Source organism: Poecilia latipinna, unplaced genomic scaffold (assembly GCF_001443285.1).
Source record: "Poecilia latipinna isolate Pla-1442-1.1 unplaced genomic scaffold, P_latipinna-1.0 Scaffold2528, whole genome shotgun sequence".
NCBI classification, from domain to species: domain Eukaryota; kingdom Metazoa; phylum Chordata; class Actinopteri; order Cyprinodontiformes; family Poeciliidae; genus Poecilia; species Poecilia latipinna.
Window position 1 is genome coordinate 1 of NW_015115144.1, and position 6,901 is coordinate 6,901.

Consider the following 6,901-nt stretch of genomic DNA (forward strand, 5'->3'; position numbering starts at 1 on the left):
TATATGAATACCAAACTGCAAATTGACTGGTTGACTATATAAACACAGACATAGATGCATTATTTAAGGTAAAATAATGACTTCAAAAGTGGTCAAAATAGAGTAATTTGAGATAACAGCTTATAAAGTTTTGATTTGGGGGATTAACATCAGGATGAAAGTCTCTCCCTCTCTATAATATTTGTACCAATGACATCTTTCTCTGTTGTGGGTCTTACCTTCATGTGCCAGTTCACCAATGTTGACATATGTCAACCCTGTCTGTGCAGCCAACTCCTTTCCCAAAGTTGTCTTCCCTACTCCGGGTGTTCCTGTGGATGAAACAAAAATATTTGCACTATATTAGATTGAACACTCATAATTATATTCAGAGCAAACAAAGTGTCATTAAAATACAAATCATGCACTTTGTCAGTGTAGGTGAATGGGAATGACCAATTTATTTATTTTTGACATCCATGAGTGTCCTAATAAAGTCATTTAATTTCATTTACAGCTAAGAAAAACCTGTAACATCATAAAAAGTTCTAGATTTTTAGCCACCCATTTTAGAAAATTAAAGTGTTTAAGCCGATTTAAATATTTGAAATATTTTAAAACTTTATTTATTGTATTTTTTTAGGACTATAGCTTACAGAGAATGAAGTCATATTCATAGAAGGTTGAGTGGAAGGAAAAAGTGTGGTAGGAAAAATGTGCACCAGGTGTTGAAGTGGGTATAAGGAGACGAACGTGCCATGCAAAGTTCTGACCCACGGGTTGGCCTCACGTGTTGTCGCAGCCCCTGGTAATACACGTCTGAATTTTTGTGTATCTGCACAGACTGAGGAGACCACTTCATTGTACAAAAAGTTCATGAAAGGTGCTCTTGCAGAGCAGGTCCCCCTGCACTGCTATTTACATTTTATGAGAATACGGCTCCAACGTACGCAGTACCTGATGCACGTGGTAAATGTGAACTTTGAGAAGCGCAACTAGGTCCCAATACTCACACGATTTCACTCTTGTTCTACCCTTGTTTCCTTTAAATGTGCATTTTTGCTGAAGCAATACTCCATATCCGTCTTTTGCCCCGCCCCTTTTGGGTCCTATTTCCGCACTTCTGCTAAGCCTCCATCCAGGTGAAGTTCAGCAAAGTATATTAACCACAGTTCATTTCTGCATGTGATGTTTTGAATCATATTTTGTGTGTGGGTTTTTTTTTTTTAATTCAAAGAAAATAGTATGGTAATGCACACATCAGTAACAAAAACAGTTTGATATAACAAACTAACCAGAAAAAGAAATAAAGCAAGAATAGTCACAAAAACTTAACTGTGAAACAGGTGAAACAGAAAATGTTACAAATACAAGAGGAAATTCAAGTCTTAAATTAAGCAATTAACATTGGTATAAAGATTGGACTTTTATGTTGCTGCAACATCTAAGTGTTTTCTTAAATAAAATTAGTCAACTGAAAACATGTTAAAAATGGAGGTGATTTTTAGAAAGCGGCATTTGTGAATTAAAACTTATTAAAGAGGATTAAATTGTCAATATCATAATTTGACTCTTCATCCCCAGCTAGACCAAATTTTATTATATCAAAACTTGACAGATTTCATGCAGAAGACACATCTAAAAAGACTTCTAACAAATCTTTTTAGAAATGTTTTAGAAAATCTTAAAAATGGTTCGTTATATAAAAATCTCAGTCACAAAATCCACTGCAGTTGATATTTATATTCCTGTCATAAAATCATTACTAGGGAAAACTTTGTACATCACTTGGAAATGACTTTCTCAATTTTTTTGTGAGAGTGGAAAAGAAAAAAGTAAGGTTTTTAGTTCTTATTTTCTTTAGAGATATCATCATGATATGATTCAGCCAGGGTTTCTTCTCAGGTTGGAGCGGGTGCAGAGTATGAATTTCTTATAACATTTTCTAAAGTCAACCATTTATAATCAGACATGGTTCTTTTTGAACAACAGCTGAATATGTAATTGTATCTTTAATTAGTTGAATCAAAGCAGGAGGAATTGTTAAATTGAACGTTAGTACATTTTATTGTGTATTTTTTGACAAAATCGTATGAGAAAAAGTTGGTATTGGAAATATGGCAATGTTCACATAGCAAGCTGTATCTGTTGCAAAAAATCTGTTTTTAAATATAAACCACCATATTTTTGTTTCACTTTACTGAACATGTGTGATTACATTGAATTGTGCTTTGTATCCAACAAGTCATAACAAAAGACATTTGAACAGTGAAATATCTCCAGCGATGACTTTGGAAAGCAAATATACATTTACTGTACATTTAAAATCCATATTTCGTGGTAGTTGTACTTTTTAGAATCACAAATGCCTAAACAGTGACCAGCCCCACCATTTTGGATGTCAAACTTGTGACCCAAAGGCATACTATCCCAATTCTGACATTTTTGCATTTTTTTAAATCTGCACACTTCAACCCTTGTTCACTTTGAGTACCCATTTCATAGAAGGTATAATGTGCAGCGTGAGTATTGAGGGCCTATAACCCAGCTTTCAGCCAGGCTCCAACAAACTCCAGCAAATAGAGCAGCCGCTCTATTTGCTGCACTATGATATAGAGGCGAGTTAACATTTTTGTTACACTGTGTTTAGATGGTTTTCTGTTCTTTCTTTTTTCCATTTAGCATCACTGCTTAATTCAAGTTTTTGCTGTTTTGATGTTTCCATTCAAGGAGGCGACTGTGGCTGTGTGGGTAGTCGTCTTGTGATCGGAAGGTTGTAGGTTCGATTCCAGCTTCCTCCTGCCATGTGTCAATGTGTCCTTGGGCAAGGACTTAATCTGATCTGAGTATCGGTGTATAAATGTGAGTGCGACTGGGTGAATGTGACTCTAGTGCAGCGTTTCTCAATTCTGGTCCTCACACCCCCTGCATGTCTTAGGCGTTTCCCTTCTGCTACACACCTGGATTGAATATTTTGGTGATTAACAGGCTTCTGTAGTACCTGATGGTCATGCAATCATTTGAATCAGCTGTTCTGGAATAGAGGCACATCTGAAACATGCAGAGCAGGGGGACCTGAGGACTGGATTTGAGAAGGACTGCTCTAGTGTAAAGCACTTTGAGTGGTCAAAATGATTGGAAAAGCGCTATATAACAATGACCACAAAATATGGCTAAACCAGGGAAAACCCCACGATAGTCCGATAGTCCGCAACGTGTCGGACTATCGCAGCCCGACACAATTACAGCAAGCGACAATCTTAGAACTCTTAAGATTCTAAGACTGTCGTAAGGGGAAAATTGTGGCAAAAAATTGAAAATTGTGCCATGTGAACCAGGCTTTAGTGGGAACACCAACATGCAGAAGCCTTGTCCGATCATTAGATCATTCACATACATGCTATAAACTTATTACATCTCTGGCATCCTCCTGTGTTCTGCAGAATTACTCCGCTTGGTCAGAACCAACCAATCAGAACCAGCATTAATCAGCGAGCCACGCTATTGGGAAGGATTGTTTATTTGAATGCAGCCTGCGTTTGACTTTGAGTGAATGTTTCCTTTATTACTTGACATTATTTGATATAGGCAGATTTATTTGACTCATGCATAATTTATGGTACTGAGAGCCTTACTGTTAAATATTGTTTTACTGATTGCAGGTTTTTCAGTTGTACTTTTGACTGAACAGCTGCTGCATTGTGCCTGCAAGTATTTTGCATGTTTTATGCCTTACTTAGGTGAATTTATTGCCAGATCATTTCACATAGTAGCACCTAAAGCAAAAAATTAACTGTCAATCCAGGTGATCGGCAGAGATCAGCCTCATTGGTGATCGGCAGCAGAAAACTTGATGGGAGCATCCCTAGTAAATAGTTTGAAGTTTAAACTAGCATTGTTGTGCATTTTTTATCTGGCCATTTTGTGCAAGATTTATCAACTAACATCAGAAAATGGCACAGAACAAGAAAAAGCTGATAATCATAGTTTGAATTGATTTTTTTTTTTTTTGGCCATTGATTGGTTGTTGTTAGGCGTACCTATTTTAATGTGAATGTCCATAGCATTTTTCTTAGACACCTGTAAAATAATTTCTATTCACATAGCTAGGAAACTAATAATTCAGTAATGTGTTTTTTTATTATTTCTGATTATAAATAGAGAAATAATAAAAACCATAGCAACAATAATGATAGTAATATTAATAATAAATAATATTCAGTGCCTATTGGGGAGAAAAGGGACCTGAATAAGTGGATAAGAGGGTGTTGACCCAAAAAAGGTTGAGAACCACTCATCTAGAACATTGGGCCTGGAGTACAGCAGGCGGATGCCTGTCTGCGAACAACGTGGCGCAATTTTCATCACATGCCTACGTCAATGAGAACCGATTTCAGCACTTCGGTTGAAGTAGATCGGGACATTAAAACATCACAGCGCAGACTTTCTCCGAACTAGTTTTACAGATTTCAAACGTACTTGGCATAAGGGAAACTGCTATGTGCTACAAACAAGCATAGACCATTTTAGTAACAGGTCTCAAAACACATGTTTACATAATTTATATTAGGCATGAACGCAATTCCTTACCTGCGAAGAGGTTCTTATCAGTTGTTGTAATAAACTGAATAACACAAAACAAAATGTCATGCTAAACCTTGCATGTAAAAGGCATGGTATAGCAATGTTTTTTGGACTTGAACCAACACTTCCTATAAGTTACGGATAAAATAAGGATTTCAGTCCGTGTTAAACCCCTGGTCTAAAACATTTTAGAATCACTTTATGAATTGGAACCATGCCTTGTTAAGGAAACGTTGCAGGAGATGTTCTCCTTCCCACTTTTCTACATAAAAATCCACTGAGTGTTGAGTACTGCTAACACTAACACGAAACATATTTTAAATTACACACGTCCAGCGTAGTTACATCACAAACGTTATTAGGAAATGGGACATCAAAGTCGTAAGCAACACCTTACCTGTTAACAGTATATTTGGTAGTTTAGTCATCATTGCTGAGCGTTAGATTCCTGAAACGTGTTGTTTTTTCCTTCTTCCTCTTCTTTTCTTTTTCTTCTTCGGATGGCAACCAACTTTAAGTGCATTTACCGCCACCTACCGGACTGGAGTGTGATCATCAATGATATCCACAAAAAATTATCATACACACTCATATTCACATACATAAATACATATATGTATATAATCATATGCACATATGATTTAAATAAAATTAAACAACCTAGTGGTTTTAAAAAATATAATTAATTTATTTTTAGCAGATTTTTATTAATTTCCATCTGATTACAATAATTAGAAGTCCCTGTTTCATGTTTCCCTATTCAAAAAAGATAACTATTAAGTCCCATATGACCAATTCTAAGTCGAGATATGATTACTTCTTCCTTCTCCCTTCCACTCATACATCTATTACCCCCCACAGTCTTTTGAATTTTATAGAAATCTCTACCACTGTCACTACCACTGTATCCCATTGTTCCTGCCAAACCTTCAGGATTTTATTTTGAAAAATAGATTTATCCTCACTTTTTCTGAAAGGAATACTTAAGTTGATAATATTCAATTTCAGGGCCTGTTTAGCTAATATATCTACTTCTTCATTTCCTTCTATACCTACATGTGCAGGAATCCAGACAAATCGAACAAGACATTTCTTATTATGTAGCTGAACTAATAAGTGTTATATACTTAACAATAAATCCAATCTGCAAGATTTGCCAGATTTTATACTTAATAATACAACTTGACTATCTGATGCAATTATAGATTTATGTGCTTCTTTAACATTATCATGAAGCAACCATTCCAAAACTTATATAATGGCAGATCATTTGAGAGTATTAACTGCTAGACGATCTGTTGTTCTCCTTTTAACCCTGTAAAGCCCACACCATGAAATAACTGACAGAAAATTCCAATTCTTTGAAACTGGAGCTTTTATTGGTCCCTCTGAACAAACAATTTTTTTTTTTTTTTCAAATATCATTTTCCATATATAAGTTTCATTTCGTATCATATTTGATACATCGGGTCACAATACTCAAATATTATTTTTTCTTGAACAAACAAAAACATAATAAAAAACAAATAACTCAGATAAATTGTTAATTCCAAACATAAAAAGTGCTACAACAATGCAGCAATAACAAATCCACCAATGGAACTGGCAGGGTGGCAGTCTCGAGAACATAACATTTCAGTCATTTTCTACACATATTGTGGCTCACAACCTTTTTATTTTGCATTATGATAGGCTTGGAAACAGTTTCTGTCCTTGTTCAGACAAAGATGCACTCTGCATTTCTCACAGAACACATGGGCAAAGTGGCCCACACAGTGCTTGCATCTCTGTCGGGTTTCCCATGTTGGGAAATGATTGAGGCCATCCTTTCTCACATCAGGGGGCAACTCAGTGGTTTTCCTCCTCATAGGAGGGGTTGGCGTTGCTTCCAGAGAGGACAAAGGTCTGCCACACTTTTTGACCTTTCGTGCACTTGTGAGGGCAGTGGCAACAGAGGCCTGAAACCTTCGCAGGGGCAGGTGTTTCTGTCTGGGCTGCAGTTTCTCCAGGTCTCTTCTGTAGCAGATCCATGCATTGATTACTGCCACTGTGATGGTGTGCCACCAAATGTAGATGTACCATCTTTGGGATCTGAAGCTGAACTTATACAGTGCAGAAAGCATATCAAGAAGGTCAATGCCTCCCATGAACCTGTTGTGTCAACAATGGCCGGTCTGGGAACCATTATGTGGGTTTTGGCTTTTCGATCCCAACGCTTCACACTGCCCAGTGGTTCAACACCAACAAAAGAAGAGAGCAGGTTCACAGCTTTGTTGTCATACCATCTCACAATGATGTTGTTTTCCTGGTTTACTCTGAAATCCAGTGACCCTCTTCC

General features: G+C 36.7%; 1 long non-coding RNA gene across 1 annotated transcript; it reads right to left on the minus strand.

Moving 5' to 3' along the window:
- On the minus strand, positions 1-5,075 carry LOC106938181 (uncharacterized). The gene is made up of 2 exons (XR_001422553.1): positions 4,961-5,075; positions 1-311 (listed from the first exon to the last, which is right to left on the minus strand). It is a non-coding gene; the product is annotated as an uncharacterized LOC106938181 (long non-coding RNA).
- Positions 5,076-6,901: the final 1,826 nt, after the last annotated feature.